The sequence below is a fragment of the Triticum urartu genome, chromosome 7 (assembly GCF_003073215.2).
Source record: "Triticum urartu cultivar G1812 chromosome 7, Tu2.1, whole genome shotgun sequence".
NCBI classification, from domain to species: domain Eukaryota; kingdom Viridiplantae; phylum Streptophyta; class Magnoliopsida; order Poales; family Poaceae; genus Triticum; species Triticum urartu.
Window position 1 is genome coordinate 639,053,390 of NC_053028.1, and position 24,669 is coordinate 639,078,058.

General features: G+C 41.5%; 9 non-coding genes and 1 pseudogene across 9 annotated transcripts; 1 reads left to right on the forward strand and 9 right to left on the reverse strand.

Moving 5' to 3' along the window:
- The first annotated feature begins 838 nt into the window (after positions 1-838).
- LOC125526074 lies at positions 839-942 on the forward strand (annotated as a pseudogene).
- Positions 943-1,704: 762 nt separating this feature from the next.
- Positions 1,705-1,810, reverse strand: LOC125526185. Its single transcript, XR_007291600.1, has one exon. It is a non-coding gene; the product is annotated as a small nucleolar RNA snoR97 (small nucleolar RNA).
- Positions 1,811-1,904: 94 nt separating this feature from the next.
- On the reverse strand, positions 1,905-1,999 carry LOC125526097. The gene has a single exon (XR_007291560.1). It is a non-coding gene; the product is annotated as a small nucleolar RNA Z223 (small nucleolar RNA).
- Positions 2,000-2,060: 61 nt separating this feature from the next.
- LOC125526196 lies at positions 2,061-2,145 on the reverse strand. The gene has a single exon (XR_007291612.1). It is a non-coding gene; the product is annotated as a small nucleolar RNA U36a (small nucleolar RNA).
- A 53-nt stretch (positions 2,146-2,198) lies between these two features.
- On the reverse strand, positions 2,199-2,354 carry LOC125526199. Its single transcript, XR_007291615.1, has one exon. It is a non-coding gene; the product is annotated as a small nucleolar RNA snoR134 (small nucleolar RNA).
- Positions 2,355-3,757: 1,403 nt separating this feature from the next.
- On the reverse strand, positions 3,758-3,863 carry LOC125526184. The gene has a single exon (XR_007291599.1). It is a non-coding gene; the product is annotated as a small nucleolar RNA snoR97 (small nucleolar RNA).
- An 89-nt stretch (positions 3,864-3,952) lies between these two features.
- LOC125526096 lies at positions 3,953-4,049 on the reverse strand. Its single transcript, XR_007291559.1, has one exon. It is a non-coding gene; the product is annotated as a small nucleolar RNA Z223 (small nucleolar RNA).
- A 54-nt stretch (positions 4,050-4,103) lies between these two features.
- On the reverse strand, positions 4,104-4,188 carry LOC125526195. Its single transcript, XR_007291611.1, has one exon. It is a non-coding gene; the product is annotated as a small nucleolar RNA U36a (small nucleolar RNA).
- A 43-nt stretch (positions 4,189-4,231) lies between these two features.
- Positions 4,232-4,387, reverse strand: LOC125526200. The gene has a single exon (XR_007291616.1). It is a non-coding gene; the product is annotated as a small nucleolar RNA snoR134 (small nucleolar RNA).
- A 71-nt stretch (positions 4,388-4,458) lies between these two features.
- Positions 4,459-4,579, reverse strand: LOC125526193. Its single transcript, XR_007291608.1, has one exon. It is a non-coding gene; the product is annotated as a small nucleolar RNA snoR111 (small nucleolar RNA).
- Between the last annotated feature and the right edge of the window lie 20,090 nt (positions 4,580-24,669).

Consider the following 24,669-nt stretch of genomic DNA (forward strand, 5'->3'; position numbering starts at 1 on the left):
TTGGAAAAACCAACAACAAAAAAAATAAGCTTGAAATGGTCTTATGGAATACATCTCAAAATTATGAGGTGACAACCTGCCACTCACGGGAAAAGAATTGGATTGGTATGAACAAGGAGACGAGAAAGCTTATTTCACCGGAAGGATGAAAGAAGAACTTGGGTCCTGTATGGGCACCATAAATAGCAACAATCCTTAGGGAAAGCTTTAGGTGGAACATAAGCCAAGATAACTCCAATGACGAGATTGATGGATTTAAATAACTCATTCTTGACAACATGTGAATCTTGAGACATGAACTCAAATTATCAAAAATGACATAATACCACCTCCAATGATACAATAGAAAGAATTGCACTCCGGATAGCAAGATGAAAAATGCTTGAGCTCCTTAGAAAAGAATCTCAATGAACACTTGGAGAAGGGATATAAATCCTTGATGAACCAACATGTAGAACCTTCATGAAGAACTCCGGTAGACAAAAAAGAATAACGAAAATAAAGAGAAGTCGGAAACACAAGGTGACACCTTGTAATGATTTAGATGGATCTCCGTGATAATTAGAGCTTGGAACTTCGGAAAAGAAAGACGAGCACTTGAAACCAAGAATTTAATCATCGTGAACAACCTCCGGAAGAAAAGATTAACATTCCTAGTATAAACTTGGTCAAGACCTGAACCTGTGACTTTCATGATACGAGTTTATGTAATTTCAGTTGGTCTTTATTCCCACAGCCGTACATGATGAAATTAATGTTTTAGCTATGGATTTAATTCCAGATGGAGCTATATTTTTTGTCATAGTTACTCTGATAGGGCATTAGTTATTTCATTTCATTTCATTGATGGCTTGTTTCTCAAAACATGCAGTTGCCGCCTTAGAGCTTTTGCCCTGCCAGGCTTGAGAGCTAATGCTGTAATTCCTTCCTTGGATGTTGGAGCCTTGTTAATTTTCCCCTTTTAAGTATTTTACTTGTAGAATGATAATTGTTCTCTATTTTAATGACCCGCACTACGCAATGAAATAAACTCGGTTTCCTACCAGCTACCTACTGTATTTCTCATTTTGACAGTTTGATGTCGTACTTCTACAAGTTTATACTAGGAATGTAAACTACAGATGGAATTACAGCATTAGCTCTCAAGCCTGGCAGGGCAAAAGCTCTAAGGCGGCAACTGCATGTTTTGAGAAACAAGCCATCAATGAAATGAAATGAAATAACTAATGCCCTATCAGAGTAACTATGACAAAAAATATAGCTCCATCTGGAATTAAATCCATAGCTAAAACATTAATTTCATCATGTACGGCTGTGGGAATAAAGACCAACTGAAATTACATAAACTCGTATCATGAAAGTCAAACAACTTCTACCAGAAGAATTTACAGTAACTCTGTACTGTGGAAGGAAGTCAAACGCCTGAGTTCCAGAAATTAATGTGATAAGATTACCCAATAGATATCTCAAGTTATAAACAAAGATGTTTCAAGCGTCATTCACTTACAAGTCTGTACCATTAATGCATTAGCTACTAATTCATGCTACTAACGTCCAGCTAATTCAATTCCTTTTCACAATTCATATCCAATTCAATTCATGGCATTTGCTTCACAACATGGTCTAGGTAACTTGTTTCAGAACGATATTCCAGCTTGTTTCTCCAGAGTAGCAATTGTTGCAAGGATGCAGTGAAAATTTGTGAGATTTCGTGCCGTTATTTAACTCCCATCTCGTAGGGTCAAGAGACGAAGCTGATGACAACACACGCTCTACCGAGCTTTTCAGCACCTTCCACAAATCAGAGGAACTTGAAAGAGGATAGTTAAACTCGGCAACAATCAGAATTAAAGCGCGTGATAAAACAGAGGCCAATAACCAACAGAAGGAATAAAGATGCTAGATCATGGCTCAGATCGGTATATAACAGGTTTTTCAGTCAAGAATTTTCAGAAGCAGAACTGGCATGTTTGTAAAGTGTTTATCATCACCGCCATTTATCAATATAGCAACATTCACAAACCAAGAACAGTAACAAAAGAAGGCTTTGGTATTTGCAGTGGCTCATATTAAGAAATTCAACCATGTTTTCCCTTGTACTTCACGAGTTAATCAGAAGCGCGGGTAAGATTCTAATCACTGCCACCAAACCACAATCCAAGATCCAACGCAAAAACAGAGGAAAAAAGATGTGATGCGAATGTATCCGTTACTCTGACACAGGCTGCTCATCCACGCGTAGTGTCGCGGCCTGCAACACTGAACGGCAGCGTGGATCTAGCACAGCATTGGGGCTTTCCTTCATCTCAGCGGACCGAGGTCCGTCCGACAAGCCCGGGGTTAGCATCGTGCAGAAGAAAAATTACTCATCGCCAAGAGAAGAACAAGCAAAAAGAAGGGGCAGAGCAAAAAAGTGTACGAACGCAACAATCATATTGCCTACGGGAAGCCATGGCAATTGAAAAGATTTCTTGACGCGATCCAGCCAATACGAATTTCTTACGTCACAGAATCAGAAAACTAAACTACGATAGATCAAGGCTCAAATCGGTATATTGGTTTTTCAATCATGAACTTTCAGAAGCAGAACTGGCATGTTTTTTTAACATGCACAACTGGCATGTTAGATTGAAGTGTCTATCATCACCGACATGTACAAAAAAACATAATAAACAAAAAAGATCAGAAAGAAAAAGGGATTCAGTATTTGTAGCACATTTTTCCCATAATTTGGTTGTGACAACGATGCATTTTGGGTGCCTGTAGTGTTCTTTGCAGCCTGATCAGCATCTAACTGTAGCTTTCATTTGACTGCATAGACACAGGTTCAGGTGATACAGATTCAGTTTGTTACCAATTTTACATGTTAGTGCAGATACAGATCCATGAGTTACCTGCATTCTGCAACTTTTACCTGTTGTTTACATTTATCAACTTGCAGAGTACAAGAATTTGCAAGACATCAAACTGTTAAAATGAGAAATAAGTAGTAGGAAGCGCCTGGGAGTTTATTTCATTGCGTAGTGCAGCTCATTAAAATAGAGAATAATTATCATTCTGATTGAAGACCCTACTTATCACAAGATCATGGTTTGAACTTTGTAAATGAAAAATTAAGTAAAGATTATAGTTAGAAAAAATACTGGACAAAATTAACAAAGCTCCGACATCCAAGGAAGGTATTAGCTCCCAAGCCTGGCAGGGCAAAAGCTCTTAGTGGCAAATGCTTTAGTTATTTCCCCAATATCAAATCAATGAAATGAAATAACAACAAACGCCCTATCAGAGTAACTATGACAAAAAATATAGCTCCATCTTGAATTAAATCCATAGCTAAAACATTAATTTCATCATGTAGGGCTGTGGGAATAAAGACAAGCTGAAATTACATAAACTCCAAGTCAGACAACTTCTTCCAGAAGAATTTACAATAACTCCTAGTACCATGAAAGGAAGTCAAACGACTGAGTTCCAGAAATTAACGCAATAAGATTACCCAATAGAAATCTCTTGGTTATAAAACCAAGCCATAAAGATGTTCCAAGCGTCATTTCACTTACAAGTTCAATGTCTGCACCGTTACTGCATTAGCTACTAATTCGTGCTAGAGTCCAGCAAATTCGATTACTTTAAACAATTCATATCCAATTCAATTCATGGCATTTGTTTCTGAATCGGGTTTCAAGTTCACAATATGGTCTAAGTAACTTGTTTCTCCAGAGTAGCAGTTGTTGCGAGGATGCAGTGAAGATTTGTGAAATTTCGTGCCGTTATTTAACTCCCATCTCGTAGGATCAAGAGACGAAGCTGATGACAACACATGCTGTACCGAGATTTTCAGCCTCTTCCACAAATCAGAGGAACTTGCGAGAGGATAGTTAAACTCGGCAACAATCATAAATAAAGCCAGTGAAACAGAGAGCAACAACCAAAAGAAGGAATGAAGATTAGATCATGGCTCAGATCAGTATATAACAGGTTTTTCAGTCATGAATTATCAGAAGCAGAACTGGCATGTTTGCTTGAAGTGTTTATCATCACCGCCATGTACAATCAATATCAAACCAAGAACAGTAAAAAAAGGAAGGATTTGGTATTTACAGTGGCTCATATTAAGAAATTCAACCATGTTTTCCCTTGTACTTCATGAGTTAATCAGAAGCGCGGGTAAGATTCTAATCACTGCCACCAAAAAACCACCCAAGATCCGAAGCAAAAACAGATGTGATGTGAATGTATCCGTTACTCTGACACAGGCTGCTCATCCACGCGTAGTGTCGCGGCCTGCAACACTGAACGGCGGTGTGGATCTAGCACAGCATTGGGGCTTTCCTTCATCACAGCGGACCGAGGTCCGTCCGACAAGCCCGGGGTTAGCATCGTGCAGAACCAAGAAAATCACTCATCGGCGACAAGAGAAAAACAAGCAAAACGAAGGGAGAGAGAACAAAAAAAGAATTGTACGCAAGCAACAATCATATTGCCTACTGGAAGCCATGGCAATTGAAACGATTTCTTGACGCGTCGATCTATCCCCTCCCCGAGAAGATTGGCGGCATGGGAGCCGCCAACTTATCAAGAATCGAGAGAGGAAAACGCAAGTAAGCAGGATTTCGATTTATAAAAAAAAGTCAGAGGAAATCGCGGACGGGAAAAGAGAGGGCGAGAGCGAGAGGTAGGGGACGAAGATACAGCGGGGGCGGGGCGGCGGCGCGGGCTGGGAACCCTAGGATGGTGGTGGGATTGGGCGATCGCTTCGGAGTTTATTTATAGCCTCCCTGGCGGCGAGTGGAAGGAGAGCGCGTGGCGCGGCGTGGGAAAGGAGAAAACCTAGGCGGAGTTTTTGCGGGCCTCTTTGCGATGACCGTTTCAGGAGATGGGCTGGGTAGCAAAACTAGGCCCTGTGTAAGCCATGAGCGTGGGCCTGGAATTTCTTTTGTGTACGGTGCAATTTTGGCTAAAAAAATATGCCTAAAAATCCCCAAAAAAAGATGCCTAAAAAAGGCTAAAAAATATTATTGTGCGTGTGCATGGCTCGCTTTTCTTTCTTCCACATGAAGAAAGAAAAGGCGATCTCGCCAGCCGCCACGAGAGTTTTCTTCCGCCGATGACCTTGGTCGTTGGTGGTGAGGGTGATTGCCGGATCCACGTGTGTGGATTGTATAGTTTTAGGTTTTAGGCCTTGGTAGCTTAGGTTTTTGGGTTGTTTAATGTCTTGGCTTTAGCGGCGGCGATGGCGATGTTGAATAAAGAATCTTCAAATCCTTCCCCGACAAGGTGATCGGCCCTATGGTTGGAGATGGATTTGGAAAGAAGATTGATCAAGCAAGGATGGCGTGGCGGCAGCGGCATCCTCATTGTCGACTTATGACCTCGGGCTCCGTCATTGCGACTGTGTTTGCTTCAGCACCAGCGCGGATCTTGGGATGTGGTCCAGGAACGGATATAGATTGTGGTCTGCATCAGGGGCATCTGGAAGATGGTGGATCATGTGTTGGGTTCGTGTTTTGTGTTTGACAGGTATGGTTTCCTCCTCCGACGTATTGGTTGTGTGGGGGTCCAGATATGGAGTTCGATGGCGTGTATGGGTGTGTTGCCTTGATCTGATTCGTTCAACGGCAATGGCTTCGCCTTTGGTAAGCCATTCTAGAGGTCCCCAAAGCTGCATATAAGCGACGGAGCCGCGTCGAGCTCAAGTGAGGATGTGATCCGTCATTTTTTCCCTCTTTGGTGGTTGTTGTGATGGCGTCGGAGGCAAGTGACAGATGTTGTTGTCAAGCTTAGGGGATTCCTCAATCTTAATTGTATTTTTTTTCTTTTTGAATGGCGTTTTGTGTAAAGTCTAGCATTTTGCTATCTTTTCAGTTTTGTACATGGTTGGTATTATGATTTTTATGATATAAATGAGACATGTGTCACCATGCAAAAAAATGTGTTTTTTAGAGAAAATCGTTGTCACTTTATTAATTGTTCATAGCTCCCTCGGTAGCAATCTCCAAGCTAACACACCCAGGAGATGATGGAGCCAAGTTTTACAGAGAGATCTAATACAACCTTCCCTAACTAGGACATCTATGGCTTTATTCGCCGAACACCGCACCCAAGCAACCCTAAACTCCTCAAAAGAGTCCAGTAAACCTTTGTTCTCCTCAACTGGTTGCCCATTAGTTGAGAGATCCTTTGCACATTCTTGATCTTACTCACCGCTCCTAGAGAGTTCGTTTCGAGAACCACCTTCTGGATTTATAGTTCTTGTGCTGGGATCAAAGCCATCTGGCACGCCAATAGCTCGGACAGCTCTGCACCGTGAGTGGAGGGGGGAAATATTGTGTTACAATAAGCCTTTCATAGCATTCTCTCTAAAAACATCTCGTATAATGACATGTTTTTTAACCCAAAACTCCAGTCTGTTGTAACCATTATGAAATGAAATGTTACAGTCCGCTATAGGCTGCACCAAAAGAACTCGCCAGTTCAAGGATGGCGTTTTGGCACTTCGGGCATATTGCTCTCCATAACTATAGTTTCATAGTTTGGCTTGGTGTTTGTGTCACTTACTTGCCTCCCACCCCCATCCCCCCCTCGCACCCCTGCCCGGAAGGGGCCCTAACAGATTTGTTTTCCTTTGTGAGGTAAAAGGAAAGTTAGTGAACCTCCAAATATCGACAAAACAACAAGTAGTATTGACCAAGGAAAACAACTCATGATAAAGACAAATATACGTTTTGACCAGAAAAGCCATATATTTCTTGCTGACATCGAATCCTTGTTTTGTCAATTGAGTCTTAGTAGCTACTTATGCTAACTTTTACAGTCGAATAATATTTCTAATGAAATGTGCACATTGGACCCTAACAATGACCATAACCGAGAGTCTCATGCCATAAGGCTATAAGTGTACCCACAAAGAAAAAAAGGCTATAAGTGGTGTTTTTGGTTTGTTAGTTATAGAATCTTGGTTTGGCGATCAAGGATCTCTATAATGTTATGTGCCACACATTTAAGAAAACCCTTAAGGAACATTGAGTTTTTTTGCAAGGAACTTCCTTGAGCCTCACAAAGCTTGCATGTACCTCGTATCGCATCCAATTTTGGTGCCTACGCAACAAGTTATTCAACATGCCCTTGATTAACGCATTAACACTATTCATGTAACTATATGTTCATACATGAGCCCTCTCTAAAACCTTTAGAATGTCATTATAAGTGTGACGCCCGGATAATCAAGCTACAGTAAACCTCTGCTAATGATGCCACGTTGCCTCGATTACTGTTGCTAACCTCGCGTTAAATCAAAAAGTTTCAAAATCAAATTTGATTTTTTGACAAACAATAAAAGTATTCAAATATAAAATATAAAATGTTTGGGTTGTGACCAATAATGCAAAGGTAATTATGGTGGAGAAGCCACATTTTTATAAAATAATTAAATGCACTAAGGTATTTAAGACAGTAGCTAAAATCAATAATGAAATGCCTTTTAAAATTTATAAAATATTAAACTATCTTATTTAGTTGCCCAAACTTATGTGGCAGTAATATATTTATTTAGACTAAATTAGGGACTATTTTTATAATCTATAAAACTAAAATAAAGAGAGAAACTAGAAAAAAACAGAAAAAGAAAAATACAAAACAAATAAAAAAATAAAGAAAAGGGGAAAGCCTCCCCTCCCTCACTGGGCCGAATGGCCCATCTGGCCATCTAGGCCACCAGGAGGCCCACCCCATCCCGCGTTTAACCTCCAAAAACCCTAACCCCCTCCCCACTCGCTCCGACTCCCCCACGCCGTCACTTCCCCCCTCCCAATCCGATCTGGATCGGGATCGATCCCCGTCGCTAGACGCCCAACGTCGCCCTGCCTCTAACGCTGCTGGACCTCGCGGCCACCTCGCGGGACCTCCCTTGCCGGATCGCTCCGCCTCGACCACGCCTCCCCGTCAGACTTCCTCCCCGTCATCGACGCCTCGCCGTCCTCCTCCTCGACACCACGCCGCAGCCGCTCACCTCCCCATCGCCCGGTCGTCCCCGTCGTCCTCCCCACGCCCCGCTGCCCGTGCCCTACGAAACCCCTCGCGAGGCCCCCTCCTTCCTCCTTTCTCCGCGGTCACCACCGCTCGCTCGCCCCGCACCGCTGCTGCATCGTCGGTGCTGCTCCGCTGCGGCCACCGCACTCAGCCCCGTCCACCCGTAGCGCACACCTGCCCGCACACACGCCCGCTAAGGCCCCCAGGCCTATGACAGCCGGGGCCCAGCCCTAGAACGTTTTTTTAAAAAGAGAAAAAAATTAAAAATAATTTTAAAAATAAATAAATAAAATTGTTAATTAATTAATTGTGTTTAATTAACCTAATAACTAATCAACCTAATTAACTAATGTTAATTAACTAAACAACCTATGACAGTAGGGACCCACTTGTCAATTTGACCAGTCAACGGTCAATACCGACTGGGTTGTTGACTTTGACTGGCCCCACCAGCCAGTCTCTACTGACTGGGCAGTTGACCAAGTCAACTGGGCCTACTGGTCAGCCACACAAGCCCTTCTGTGGGTACACATCTGTGTACCCATAGCAATTTAACATTTAATTTCCGAATTAAAAACAATTTAGAAAATGATTTAAAACTTAAAAAAATCATATAAAATAATCCGCAACTCGGATGGAAATACTTTGTACATGAAAGTTGCTGAGAATGACGAGACGAATTCCGAATACGCAGCCCGTTCGTTCGCCACACATCCCTAGCATAGCGAACACGCAACTTTCCGCCTTCGGTTCATCTGTCCGAAAACGTGAAACACCGGGGATACTTTCCGGATGCCCCCCCCTCTCGTCGGTATCACCTCCCACCGCATTAGGGCACACCTAGCACCATTTCTTGCCATGTCATGCATTGATACGTCCATTTTGCATCATGCTTTTATATCGATATTTATTGCATTATGGGCTGTTATTACATATTATGTCACAATACTTATACCTATTCTCTCTTATTTTACAAGGTTTACATAAAGAGGGAGAATGCCGACAGCTGGGATTCTGGGCTGGAAAAGGAGCAAATATTAGAGACCTATTCTGCACAGCTCCAAAAGTCCTGAAACTTCATGGAAGACGTTTTCAGAATATATAAAAAATACTCAGCGGAAGAAGTTCACCAGGGGGGCCACACCCTGCCCACGAGGGTGGGGGCGCGCCCTACCCCCCTGGGCACGCCCCCCTACCTCGTGGGCCCCCTGGTGGCTCTCTGGTGGCCATCTTCTTCTATATAAAGTCTTTCGATGGGAAAAAATAAAAAGCCATCTTCTCGCACGAAACTCCGCCGCCACGAGGCAGAACCTTAGCGGAACCAATCTAGGGCTCTGGCGGAGCTGTTCTGCCGGGGAAACTTCCCTCCCGGAGGGGGAAATCATCACCATCGTCATCACCAACGCTCCTCTCATCGGGAGAGGGCAATCTCCATCAACATCTTCATCAACACCATCTCCTCTCAAAACCCTAGTTCATCTCTTGTATCCAATTCTTGTCTCCAAGTCCGGGATTGGTGCTAGTAGGTTGCTAGTAGTGTTAACTACTCCTTGTAGTTGATGCTAGTTGGTTTATTTGGTGGAAGATCATATGTTCAAATCCTATATGCATATTAATAGCCCTCTGATTATGAACATGTTTATGCTTTGTGAGTAGTTACGTTTGTTCCTGAGGACATGGGAGAAGTCTTGCTATTAGTAGTCATGTTAATTTGGTATTCGTTCGATATTTTGATGAGATGTATGTTGTCTCTCCTCTAGTGGTGTTATGTGAACGTCGACTACATGACACTTCACCATTATTTGGGCCTAGAGGGAGGCATTGGGAAGTAATAAGTAGATGATGGGTTGCTAGAGTGACAGAAGTTTAAACCCTAGTTTACGCGTTGCTTCGTAAGGGGTTGATTTGGATCTGTATGTTTCATGCTATGGTTAGGTTTACCTTAATACTTTTGTTGTAGTTGCGGATGCTTGCAATAGAGGTTAATTATAAGTGGGATGCTTGTCCAAGTAAGGACAGTACCCAAGCACCGGTCCACCCACATATCAGATTATCAAAGTACCGAACGCGAATCTTATGAACGTGATGAAAACTAGCTTGACGATATTCCCATGTGTCCTCGGGAGCGTTTTTCTCTATATAAGAGTTTGTCCAGGCTTGTCCTTTGCTACAAAAAGGATTGGGCCACCTTGCTGCACTTTATTTACTTTTGTTACTTGTTGCTCGTTACAAATTATCCTATCACAAAACTATCTGTTACCACTTATTTCAGTACTTGCAGAGAATACCTTGCTGGAAACCGCTTATCATTTCCTTCTGCTCCTCGTTGGGTTCGACACTCTTACATATCGAAAGGACTACGATAGATCCCCTATGCTTGTGGCTCATCAAGACTCTTTTCTGGCGCCGTTGCCGGGGAGTGAAGTGCCTTTGGTAGGTGGAATTTGGTAAGGAAAAATTTATATAGTATGCTGAAATTTACTGTCACTTGTTACTATGGAAAGTAATCCTCTGAGGGGCTTGTTCGGGGTATCTTCACCCCGACCAGTAGAGCAAAGAGTTGCTCCTCAACATACTGAACCTACTGAAAATGAAAATGTCTGCTTTGAAATTCCTTCGGGTATGATAGAAAAACTGCTAGCTAATCCCTTTTTAGGAGATGGAACAAAACATCCTGATGAGCATCTAATATATGTGGATGAAGTTTGTGGATTATTTAAGCTTGCAGGTGTACCCGGAGATGTTGTTAAGAAGAAGGTCTTCCCTTTATCTTTGAAGGGAGATGCATCGACATGGTATAGGCTATGTGATGGTATGGGGTCTTGGAATTACAAACGATTGAAATTGGAATTTCATCAGAAGTTTTATCCTATGCATCTTGTTCATCGTGATCGCAATTATATATATAATTTTTGGCCTCGCGAAGGAGAAAGCATCGCTCAAGCTTGGGGGAGGCTTAAATCAATGTTATATTCATGCCCCAATCATGAGCTCTCAAGAGAAATGATTATTCAAAAATTTTATGCTCGGCTTTCTGATAGCAATCGCACCATGCTTGATACTTCTTGTGCTGGCTCTTTTATGATGAAGACTATTGAATTCAATGGGATTTATTGGAAAGAATTAAATGCAACTCTGAAGATTGGGACCTCGACAAAGGTAAGGAGTCAGGTATGATACCTAGGTTTGATTGTGTTAAATCTTTTATGGATACCGATGTTTTTCGTAAATTTAGCACTAAATATGGACTTGACTCTGAGATAGTAGCTTCTTTCTGTGAATCTTTTGCTACTTATGTTGATCTCCCCAAGGAGAAGTGGTTTAAATATCATCCTCCCATAGAAGTAAAAGTAGCTGCACCTATTAAAGTTGAAGAAAAGATTGTCACTTATAATGATCCTATTGTTCCTACTGCTTATGTTGAGAAACCACCTTTCCCTGTTAGGATAAAGGATCATGCTAAAGCTTCAACTGTGGTTCGTAAAAGCAATATTAAAACCTATACACCTCCTGAGCAAGTTAAAGTTGAACCTAATATTGCTATTGTTAAAGATCTCTTGTCTGATAATATTGATGGGCATGTTATTTATTTCTGTGATGAAACTGCTAGAATTGCTAAACCTTGTGCTAAAGATAAAAACAGACCGGTGGTAGGTGCTACCTCTTGAGCAATGCGTTGGTTTTCCCCGAAGAGGAAGGGATGATGCAGCAAAGTAGCATAAGTATTTCCCTCAGTTTTTGAGAACCAAGGTATCGATCCAGTAGGAGGCTACGCGCGAGTCCCTTGTACCTGCACAAAACAAATAAATCCTCGCAACCAACGCGAATAGGGTTGTTAATCCCTACACGGCCACTTACGAGAGTGAGATCTGATAGATATGATAAAGATAAGATTTTTGGTATTTTTGTGATAAAGATGCAAAGTAAAATAAAGGCAAAGTGGAAAGCAAAGGAAATAACTAAGTAGTAGGAGATTAATATGATAAAGATAGACCCCGGGGCCATAGGTTTCACTAGTGGCTTCTCTCAAGTAGCATAAGTATTCTACGGTGGGTGAACAAATTACTGTTGAGCAATTGACAGAATTGATCATAGTTATGAGAATATCTAGGTATGATCATGTATATAGGAATCACGTCCGAGACAAGTAGACCGACTCCTGCATGCGTCTACTACTATTACTCCACTCATCGACCGCTATCCAGCATGCATCTAGAGTATTAAGTTAAAAACAGAGTAATGCCTTAAGCAAGATGACATGATGTAGAGGGATAGACTCATGCAATATGATGAAAACCCCATCTTGTTATCCTCGATGGCAACAATAGAATATGTGCCTTGCTGCCCCTACTGTCATTGGGAAAGGACACCACAAGATTGAACCCAAAGCTAAGCACTTCTCCCATTGCAAGAAAGATCAATCTAGTAGGCCAAACAAAACTGATAATTCGAAGAGACTTACAAAGATAACCAATCATACATAAAAGAATTCAGAGAAGATTCAAATATTATTCATATATATACTTGATCATAAACCCACAATTCATCGGTCTCAACAAACACACCGCAAAAAGAATATTACATCGAATAGTTCTCCACAAGAGAGGGGGAGAACATTGTATTGAGATCCAAAAAGAGAGAAGAAGCCATCTAGCTAATAACTATGGACCCGTAGGTCTGAGGTGAACTACTCACACTTCATCGGAGAGGCTATGGTGTTGATGTAGAAGCCCTCCGTGATTGATGCCCCCTCCGGCGGAGCTCCGGAACAGGCCCCAAGATGGGATCTCGTGGATACAGAAAGTTGCGGCGGTAGAATTAGGTTTTTGGCTCCGTATCTGATCATTTGGGGGTACGTAGGTATATATAGGAGGAAGGAGTATGTCGGTGGAGCAACAAGGGGCCCACGAGGGTGGAGGGCGCGCCTGGGGGGGGGGGGGGGGGGGGGGCGGGGGGGGGGGGGGGGGGGGTAGGCGCGCCCCCTACCTCGTGGCCTCCTCTTTTGTGTCTTGACGTAGGGTCCAAGTCTCCTGGGTCTTGTTCGTTGAGAAAATCACGTTCCCGAAGGTTTCATTCCGTTTGGACTCCGTTTGATATTCCTTTTCTTCGAAACCCTAAAACAGGCAAAAAACAGCAATTCTGGGCTGGGCCTCCGGTTAATAGGTTAGTCCCAAAAATAATATAAAAGTGGATAATAAAGCCCAATAATGTCCAAAACAGTAGATAATATAGCATGGAGCAATCAAAAATTATAGATACGTTGGAGACGTATCAAGCATCCCCAAGCTTAATTCCTGCTCGTGGAGTGCTACTTGGCATAATTTTAATGTAATTCTTCTTAATTGTGGTATGAATATTCAGATCCGAAAGATTCAAGACAAAAGTTCATATTGACATAAAAATAATAATACTTCAAGCATACTAACTAAGCAATTATGTCTTCTCAAAATAACATGGCCAAAGAAAGTTCATCCCTACAAAATCATATAGTTTAGTCATGCTCCATTATCGTCACACAAGAATGCTCTCATCATGCACAACCCCGATGACAAGCCAAGCAATTGTTTCATACTTTAGTAATCTCAAACTCTATAAACTTTCACGCAATATATGAGCGCGAGCCATGGACATAGGACTATGGGTGGAATAGAATATAATGAGGGGGGTTATGTGGAGAAGACAAAAAGGAGAAAGTCTCACATCAACGAGGCTAATCAATGGGCTATGGAGACGCCCACCGATTGATGTTGATGCAAGGAGTAGGGATTGCCATGCAGCGGATGCACTAGATCTATAAATGTATGAAAGCTCAACAAAAGAAACTAAGTGGGTGTGCATCCAACTTGCTTGCTCACGAAGACCTAGGGAACTTGAGGAGGCCCATTGTTGGATTATACAAGCCAAGTTCTATAATGAAAAATTCCCACTAGTATATGAAAGTGACAAAACAAGAGACTCTCTATCATGAAGATTATGGTGCTACTTTGAAGCACAAGTGTGGAAAAAAGGATAGTAGCATTGCCCCTTTTATATATATATATATATTTATTTATTTGGCCTTTCTTTTTTTCCTTTTTTATTTGGCCCTTCCTTTTTTTTGGGACAATGCTCTATTAATGATGATCATCACACTTCTATTTATTTACAACTCAATAATTACAATACGACACTAGAACAAAATATGACTCTATATGAATGCCTCCGGCGGTGTACCAGGATATGCAATGGACCAAGAGTGACATGTATGAAAGAATCATGAACGGTTTCCTTGCCACAAATACTATGTCAACTACATGATTATGCTAAGCAATATGACAATGATGAATGTGTTATGATGAACGGAATGGTGGAGAGTTGCATGGCAATATATCTCGGAATGGCTATGGAAATGCCATAATAGGTAGGTATGGTGGCTGTTTTGAGGAAGATATAAGGAGGTTTATGTGTGAAAGAGCGTATCATATCACGAGGTTTGGATGCATCGGCGAAGTTTGCGCCAACTCTCAATGTGAGAAAGGGCAATGCACGGTACCGAAGAGTCTAGCAAGGATGGAAGGGTGAGAGTGCGTATAATCCATGGACTCAACATTAGTCATAAAGAACTCACATACTTATTGCAAAAATCTACAAGTCATCAAAAATCTCGGTACTACGCGCATGCTCCTAGGGGGATAGATTGGTAGGAAAAGACCATCGCTCGTCCCCGACCACCACTCATAACGAAGACAATCAAATAACACCTCATGTTTCAAATTTGTTACACAACGTTTACCATACGTGCATGCTACGGGACTTGCAAACTTCAACACAAGTACTCCCTCCGGTCCTTTTTACTCTGCATATTAGAATTCTCTGAAGTCAAACTTCACAAAGTTTGACCATATTTATATGAAAAAATATCAACATCTGCCATGCTAAAGTTATATAATATGAAACTTTAAGTCATGACACATCTAGTGTTATTGATTTCAGATTGTGAATGTTGACACTTTTTTCTACAAAGCTGGTCAAACTTTACGAGGCTTGACTTCAGTCAAATCTTATATGCGAACTAAAAAGGACCGGAGGGAGTATTTATCAATTTCACAACTACTCAACTAGCACGACTTTGATATTATTACCTCCATATCTCAAAACAATCATCAAGCATCAAACTTCTCTTAGTATTCAAAACACTCTTAAGAAAATTATACTAACTTTGAATACCTAGCATATTAGGATTTTAAGAAAATTACCATTCTATTAATACTCTCAAAATAATCTAAGTGAAGCATGAGAGATCAATAGTTTCTATAAAAAAATCCACCACCGTGCTCTAAAAGATATAAGTGAAGTACTAGAGCAAAACTATATAGCTCAAAAGATATAAGCGAAGCACATAGAGTATTCTAGCAAATTCCAAATCATGTATGGCTCTCTCAAAAGGTGTGTACAGCAAGGATGATTGTGGTAAACTAACAAATAAAGACTCAAATCATACAATACGCTCCAAGCAAAACACATATCATGTGGCGAATAAAAATATAGCTCCAAGTAAAGTTAGCGATAGAAGTAGACGAAAGAGGGGATGCCTTCCGGGGCATCCCCAAGCTTTGGCTTTTAGGTGTCCTTAGATTATCTTGGGGGTGCCATGGGCATCCCCAAGCTTAGGCTCTTGCCACTCCTTGTTCCATAATCCATCAAATCTTTACCCAAAACTTGAAAACTTCACAACACAAAACTTAAAGTAGAAAATCTCGTGAGCTCCGTTAGCGAAAGAAAATAAAAGACCACTTCAAGGTACTGTAATGAACTCATTCTTTATTTATATTGGTGTTATACCTACTGTATTCCAACTTCTCTATGGTTTATAAACTATTTTACTAGCCAAGATTCATCAAAATAAGCAAACAACACACGAAAAACAGAATCTGTCAAAAACAGAATAGTCTGTAGTAATCTGTAGCTAGCGCAAGATCTGGAACCCCAAAAATTCTAAAATAAATTGCTGGACGTGAGGAATTTATCTATTAATCATCTTCAAAAATAATTAACTAAATAGCACTTTCCAAATAAAAATGGCAGTAGTTCTCGTGAGCGCTAAAGTTTCTGTTTTTTACAGCAAGTGTAACAAGACTTTTCCCAAGTCTTCCCAACGGTTCTACTTGGCACAAACACTAATTAAACACAAAAAACACAACCTAAACAGAGGCTAGATAAATTATTTATTACTAAACAGGAGCAAAAAACAAGGAATAAAAATAAAATTGGGTTGCCTCCCAACAAGCGCTATCGTTTAACGCCCCTAGCTAGGCATAACAAGCAAGGATAGATCTAGGTATTGCCATCTTTGGTAGGCAATCCATAAGTGGCTCTCATAATCGATTCATAAGGTATTTTAATTTTATTTCTAGGAAAGTGTTCCATGCCTTTCCTTAATGGAATTTGGAATCTAATATTTCCTTCCTTCATATCAATAATTGCACCAATCGTTCTAAGGAAAGGTCTACCAAGAACAATAGGACATGAAGGATCGCAATCTATGTCGAGAACAATAAAATCTATGGGAACATAATTCCTATTTGCACCAATAAGAACATCATTAATTCTTCCCATAGGTTTCTTAATAGTGGAATCCGCAAGGTGCAAGTTTAAAGAGCAATCATCAAAATCACGGAAACCTAACAAATCACACAGTCTTTGGAATCGTGGAAACACTAGCACCCAAATCACATAAAGCATAGCATTCATGATCTTTAATTTTAATTTTAATAGTTGGTTCTCACTCATCATAAAGCTTTCTAGGGATAGAAACTTCCAATTCAAGTTTTTCTTCATAAGATTGCATCAAGGCATCAATGATATGTTTAGTAAACGCTTTATTTTGACTATAAGCATGAGGAGAATTTAGCACGGATTGAAACAAGGAAATACAATCAATCAAACAGCAATTTTCATAGTTAAATTCCTTTAAATCCATAATAGTGGGTTTAGCAACATCTAGGGTTTTAATTTCTTCAATCCCACTTTTATCAATTTTAGCATCAAGATCAACAAATTCCGAATTCTTGGAACGCCTTCTAGGTAAATGTGGATCATATTCAGTCCCATCATTATCAAGATTCATATTGCAAAACAAATATTTAATAGGGGACACATCAATAACTTTTAGATCTTCATCATTATTTTCATAGGAACTAGAAGAACACGCTCTTATAAAGGCATCTTTCTTAGCATGCATCCTAGCGGTTCTTTCTTTGCACTCATCAATGGAAATTCTCATGGCTTTGAGAGACTCATTGACATCATGCTTAGGTGGAATAGATCTAAGTTTCAAAGAATCAACATCAAGAGTAATTCTATCAACGTTCCTAGCCAAATCATCAATCTTAAGCAATTTTTCTTCAATCAAAGCATTGAAATTCTTTTGCGAAGTAATAAATTCTTTAATATTAGATTCAAAATCAGAGGGCATCTTATTATAATTTCCATAAGAATTGTTGTAGGAATTACCATAATTATTAGAGGGATTACTAGGATAAGGCCTAGGGTTGATATTTCCTCTATACGCATTGTTACCAAAATTGTTCCTACCAACAAAATTCACATCCATAGATTCATTATTATTCTCAATCAAAGTAGACAAGGGCATACCAGGATCAGAAGAAACACTCTTATTAGCAAATAATTTCATAAGTTCATCCATCTTTCCACTCAAAACATTAATTTCTTCTACCGCATGCACCTTTTTATTAGTAGATCTTTTAGTATGCCATTGAGAATAATTAACCATAATATTATCTAGGAGTTTAGTAGCTTCTCCTAAAGTGATTTCCATAAAAGTGCCTCCCGCGGCCGAATCTAAAAGATTTCTAGAAGCAAAATTCAATCCGGCATAAATTTTTTGTATAATCATCCACAAATTTAAACCATGAGTAGGGCAATTACGTATCATTAGTTTCATTCTCTCCCAAGCTTGTGCAACATGTTCATGATCAAGTTGCTTAAAATTCATAATATCGTTTCTAAGAGAGATGATCTTAGCGGGAGGAAAAATACTTAGAGATAAAAGCATCTTTGCACTTATTCCAAGAATCAGTACTATTTTTAGGTAAAGACGAAAACCAAGCTTTAGCATGATCTCTAAGCGAAAAAGGAAATAGCTTCACTTTAACAATGTCATTATCCACATCTTTCTTCTTTTGCATGTCACACAAATCAACGAAGCTATTTAGGTGGGTAGCGGCATCTTCACTAGGAAGGCCGGAAAACGGATCTTTCATGACAAGATTCAGCAAAGCAGTATTAATTTCACAAGATTCAGCATCGGTAAGAGGAGCAATCGGAGTGCTAATAAAATCATTGTTGTTGGTATTGGTGAAGTCACATAATTTAGTATTATCTTGAGCCATCGTAACAAGCAAGCAACTAACACACAAGCAAACAAAAAGCAAGCGGGCAAAAAGAGGCAAATAGAGAAAGAGATGGAGGATAGAGAGAGAGAGGGAGAATAAAACGACAAGGGTGAAGTGGGGGAGAGGAAAACGAGAGGCAAATGGAAAATAATGTAATGCGGGAGATAAGTGTATGTGATGGGTACTTGGTATGTTGACTTTTGCGTAGACCTCCCCGGCAACGGCGCGAGAAATCCTTCTTGCTACCTCTTGAGCACTGCGTTGGTTTTCCTCGAAGAGGAAGGGATGATGCAGCAAAGTAGCGTAAGTATTTCCCTCAGTTTTTGAGAACCAAGGTATCAATCCAGTAGGAGGCTACGCGCGAGTCCCTTGTACCTGCACAAAACAAATAAATCCTCGCAACCAACGCGAATAGGGGTTGTCAATCCCTACACAACCACTTACGAGAGTGAGATCTGATAGATATGATAAAGATAATATTTTTGGTATTTTTGTGATAAAGATGCAAAGTAAAATAAAGGCAAAGTAGAAAGCAAAGGAAATAACTAAGTAGTAGGAGATTAATATGATAAAGATAGACCCGGGGCCATAGGTTTCACTAGTGGCTTCTCTCGAGAGCATAAGTATGCTACGGTGGGTGAACAAATTACTGTTGAGCAATTGACAGAATTGAGCATAGTTATGAGAATATCTAGGTATGATCATGTATATAGGCATCACGTCCGAGACAAGTAGACCGACTCCTGCCTGCGTCTACTACTATTACTCCACTCATCGACCGCTATCCAACATGCATCTACACTACAAAAAAATACACTTCCGTGATGATACGTGTTTGTCACAGTAGGTCACATTTTCTGTCATGCATGTACATCCATGACGAGTTTATGACAGAATCAAGATAGTCATACCTGTGCTGTCGTAGAAGTGTTCCATGACATTACCAAAATTATCATCACGGAAGTGTCCACTTCCATGACGATAAATCCCGCGTCACAAAAGTGCTTTCGTCAAGGGTGACCGACACGTGGCATCCACCGTAACGGAACGCCGTTAAGCTATCGGGTCGGGTTTTGGATCCGATAACCCGTTAACAGCCCCGACCAATGGTGATTTTCCACATGTAAAATCATCATTGGCTGGAGGAAACACGTGTCGGCTCATCGTTGGGACAGATGTCATCCACTCATTGGACAGAAGGCGCCGATGATACGTCGACACATGGCACGGCCCAACAGAGGCCCATTCCTGTGAAAAGGCCGGCCCGTTTGACTTGGTCAAAAGGTGGCGGGCCGGCCCATGTAAAGCCTGTTAACGGCCTGTTCGCATATAGCCCATTTACAGCCCGCTAACCCAAGGCCCGTTATGCCCTATCCGAATTAGGCCCAGTAGTGTCATCTGGGCCACCCAATATGATTCCAGCCTGTTTTCACTTATGGCACATGTATGGCCCATGACGTCTTTCGGCCCATACGAGGCCCTATGTAACTCTTGGCCTATTAACGGCCCGTGGTGAAACTAGCCCGTAATGAACAGTGTATCACTTTACACCCATTAACGGCCCGTGGTGAAACTGGCCCGTAATGAACAGTGTATCACTTTATACCCATTAACGCCCCGTTATTCCGTTGGGCCGTTTCCAGCCCATGTTATCTTTCGGCCTTCTCAGAGCCCATTTATTCTTGGGCTCATTTCCAGCATTCTTTTACTTACGGCCCGTTACTGTCATTTTCTGCTTGTGGGCCAAATTCAGCCCGTGGTTACAATCGGCCCGTTTGTGATCCGTTAATATGTTGGGCCGTTTTCATAGTGTCATCAAATACGGCCTATTAACGATGGCCCGCTATGGTCGGCCCATGAACAGATGATTCCAACTCTAGCCCGTTTACGGCCATAATGCGGCCTGTTATTGGCCCATGTTTGGCCAATCTATCATACTGCCCGTATAAGGCCCATTGATGATACGGCCCGTAGAAGGCCCATTGTTTCTACGGCCCGTAGAAGGCCCACTATTTCTACGGCCCGTAGAGGCCCAGTGTCACTACAGTAAATATTAGCCCATGGTTATTGTGGCCTAGTTTTAAAAAATAGGTTATTGCAGCCACTAGCAAACCACGGAAAAAGAACTGCAATGACTACAAGCAAATAAATAAACAAGACAACAAGGAAATAAATAAGAAAGCAACTTACGCTAGGCTATCACGGCTATCACACATATTACATCCACTGAGCATCAAAGTTCGCCACCAGTGCAAATAAACGCGCCGACAAAAGAATATACAAAACTGAGAGCACCTCAGAAGGCACTAGGCCTGGCCAGGTCAGGCCCCCCCAAACAGCTGAAGAAGCTGAGTAGACCTCAGTTGTGTCAACGATAGATGCATCAACACTAGATTTAAGGCATGATGGTGCGCATGGCAGTCCTCTGACATCTTCATTGCATCTTTGACTTCAAGTTGGAGCTGAGCTAAAGCAAGCCTTTCCGCTTTAAGTTGAGACTAAATAAGTCGGACTGATTGAGGCAGCGACTGCACAGAGGTTGTCTCACACCTGCTGGTGAGTAGCTTCAACTCACTGTCTTCATCAAGACAGGACCTTGGGGTAATCTCGCTGTCCTCAAGATGGTTTGGCTCACTATCTTCCCTAAAGTTCTGCCTGGCGTAAGAGATACGAGTCTGAAAGAGAAACGAGGAGACACGTAACAGGTTTCACAATTATATAAGCAAATAAATGGATCTATTCTGCATAAGGAACATGTTTTTACAACTACAATTTGAAACTGGTAGGTGTTGCAAACATCCAATCAGATGTAAACAGCAAAGCAAACAACAGTGGAGGAAATGATGCCTATCCAAATCTATACTAGAACAAAGTTTGAAGGCTTGAGAAGGATGAACTTACATTACATGTTAACACGGGCTGGACAAAGCCCTTCTCCATGTTGATGGAAGGATAATTCAATAAATTCCCCAAAGAAAATTCTTTATAAGCGTTGCCATTATTCTACATTTTGCAAAGAGTAAATATAGATCAAATAATATTGGAAGAAACAGAGGATAATGAAGCTCAGGTGCAGACTGATGATACATAAGCAAATAGCAAATAATTAAGTACAACGTTACAAGGCAAAAGGGAGAGAGGTACTAACAAGAGCAATGCAGAGCCCATTATTGTTTTGAGATCGTATGATCCTTTGAGCAAGGAGATTCATCTGAAATTAGTTTTCATACAAGAGAGAAGGTACGGCACAAGCAGAAATTTAGGAGTTCAAATTTTGAATTGATATCATAGACAGTACCTGACGCTGGGCTCCCAACAGTTCTAATAGGGGTTTGGCCACTGGAGTAGGGGTAAAGTGTGGTACAGTTGGGCCTGTGTTTTCTGTGGTTGCTGATCTATCAGATTTAACAGGTATCACTACCTTTTCCAAATACCTAGTTTGTACTCCTAGAGGATCTGCACGCACCCTCTTCATTTTGGACATCTATTACGAAAGAACAACATTTGACTGGAAAAACATAGTGTGACGACACATGGAATAGGTATAGAAAATGGATAGGTATGGCATATACTCATATATGATGCTTAAACTAAGCAGATGGTGTAACAAAGTAGAAGTAATGCAAGAGGTCAGATGCAAAAATTGTGCGACCAATACAACTTTGCAAAGTTAGAGCAAGCACCTTGATGGGTGAATAAGATAGGCCATCCTCCACCATGCCAAGTTTGTTAGCCAATGGATCGTTCCGCAATATTCCTCTCGTGCGCCCATTCTCATATTCATTTTGATAATGTTCAATATCTGACATGCATGAAAACATAAAAAACAAGTGAGATTTTCTTTGTAATGCAGAAGTGATTCTAATCCAATACTGCCTCCCTGTAAACCCCTTTGTGCTATCTCTGCAATTCTTTTAAAAGATGCCATGCATGCTGTAATTTGTTGTGTGCATTAATATAATGTGGCCTACTACTCAAAATATGAGAGCTCCAGAAGTGATGACACTTCGCAGATGATAGCTTCAACATATAGTAAAGAAGAACAAGTCGACCTGACCTGACAAATTCAAAATATACTAAGGGAGAACAACTCGACCTGACCAGTCGACCGCAAGAGAAGAGTATCATCTTAAAGAAGAGCAGAAAAGCAAGCAGACTGAAGATATTACAAGTCTTTCAATACAATGTCGGTTGGCCACCCATGATGAACCAGAGCGCACAGAGAAATACTATTCTTTATGGTCTCTCCATATGTGGCTCACATGCATTTCGAAACTAAAGTAGGAACATTTAGCTAACCAATTAAACATCTCTCAGTTTTACTAATATCAGCAATAATATCAGATATGGATTTGTACAACTAAGCTTATTTAGCTCGATGGGTGGAGCAGTGCTATTACGAAACGAACTACGTAGGCTGATTGTGGTCATCATAAAATGGGGAAAACATAAGCATGATGAGTACAGTGTTGACCGTGGCAGTGGGATGGCAGATCTGAAGCTGCAAACCACGCAAAGGGTAGTTAGCAACCAATGTTTTCTTTGAAATAACAACTAAGATTTGGTATGGACAAGAAAGTACGGTCAACAAGTGACAAAGAAATGCAATTATGATGTATCTCTATATGTCGCGACATGCATTTGGAAACTCAAGTGGGACCTTTAGCTAACCAATTAAATATGTCAGTTAACTAATATCAGTATCATATCACAATCATATTTGAACAACTAAGCTTTCGAATTCTGAGTGTTGTGTTGTTTAGCTTGAAGGGTGGAGTAATGCTAGTATGACAGAAAGCACCTATGCCGATCATAGTAGAGTAGATAAAAGGGGAAAACCCTAAGCATCAAGAGAAAAATCAGGAAAGTGGAACTAGCTGGACCAGTGGGTGGCGCACATGCTTTTCGAAACGAATATAGGAACATCAGGCGACCAATTAAACGTTCTCTATTTTAGTGATATGAGCATCACATCAGATTTGTATTTCAACACGTAAGCTTTGGGTTAAGGCCTTGAGGAGCAGTGCTAGCATGACACGAAGCACCTACGATGATGGTAGTGAATATAAAGGGGGGGGGGAACCATAAGCTTTACGAGTATAGTGCCCGTGCCATGGCGGATCTGAAGGTGCAAACCGGACAAAGCTACTTCGCAACCAATGTTTGCTTTCAACTAGCCACTACGATTTGGTACGGACAAGAAAAGTACAGTAAACAAATTACGATCTATTTTTCGGGTGAGATCAATAACTTAAGCACATATGGAAGAGTACCACCTCTCTTGCGATGCCCTGTAGGCCTATGCTGATACGTTGAGGGTGCTGCGGGTGCGATGGCTGTCGGCGGCGGGGAAGAAGACTTTAGACGGCAGACGGCCGGGTCGGGGGATATATCCTGTTGCCGTGGACGAGGCGGTTGTAGGAGCGGCAACGGCAAGGTGGACGACGACGCCGATGAAGCGAGAGGAGGTGATGAAAGGATCCTAGTCCAGTGCCGTGGATGAGAGACGTCCATCTCTTGCAGTGGACGACGGGGTAGGGGTAGCGGCTCCGACAAGGTGGAGGATGGGGTGGCGGACGGAGGAGGCTGCCCGCAGTGCGGAGTTTGTCGTGCCACCGACGGTGTATGAATGGGGAAATGGAGGGGAGGGGGGATCTCAAACTTTGGGACGCGCTTCTCTGAAGTGGGGGAAAGTTACGAACTTATCCCCCGTTTAAAATTTCGGACATCGCGTCGGTTGGGGATAGGACGGTAATCTCGCATCTCCCAAATATTTGCCGGTAACTATTTCAGGCGAGGAGAGGGTGTTTTGCCGCCCACGGTTGGCGCCCACGGTTTATGAACGGGGCTGACAGGTAGGGCGGTTGTGTCACGTTTGATGGAAGTTACACATCTGCCCCTATTTAAAATATTAGCCTACATCAATTTTGGACGAGGAGAGTTTGTTTTGCCGCCCACCGTGTATGAATGGGGAAATGGAGGAAGAGACACATGTCTTTCGGACGAGCTTGAATCAAATGTGTTTTGCCGCCCACGTTTGGCGCCCACCGTGTCTGAATGGGCTCAGAGGCCGTCGTGTCACGTCTGATTGAAGTTACTAGTCTACCCCTATCGATAGCAGTGTAAATCCGGTCGATAAGGATGTCAAGTGTCAGGGGGAGACAATAATTTCCATCTCGCAAACACTTGCTTCGGGCAGCCCACACATTATAGTGGGTGTTTAGCCGCTTTGTTCAAAACTTGGGAG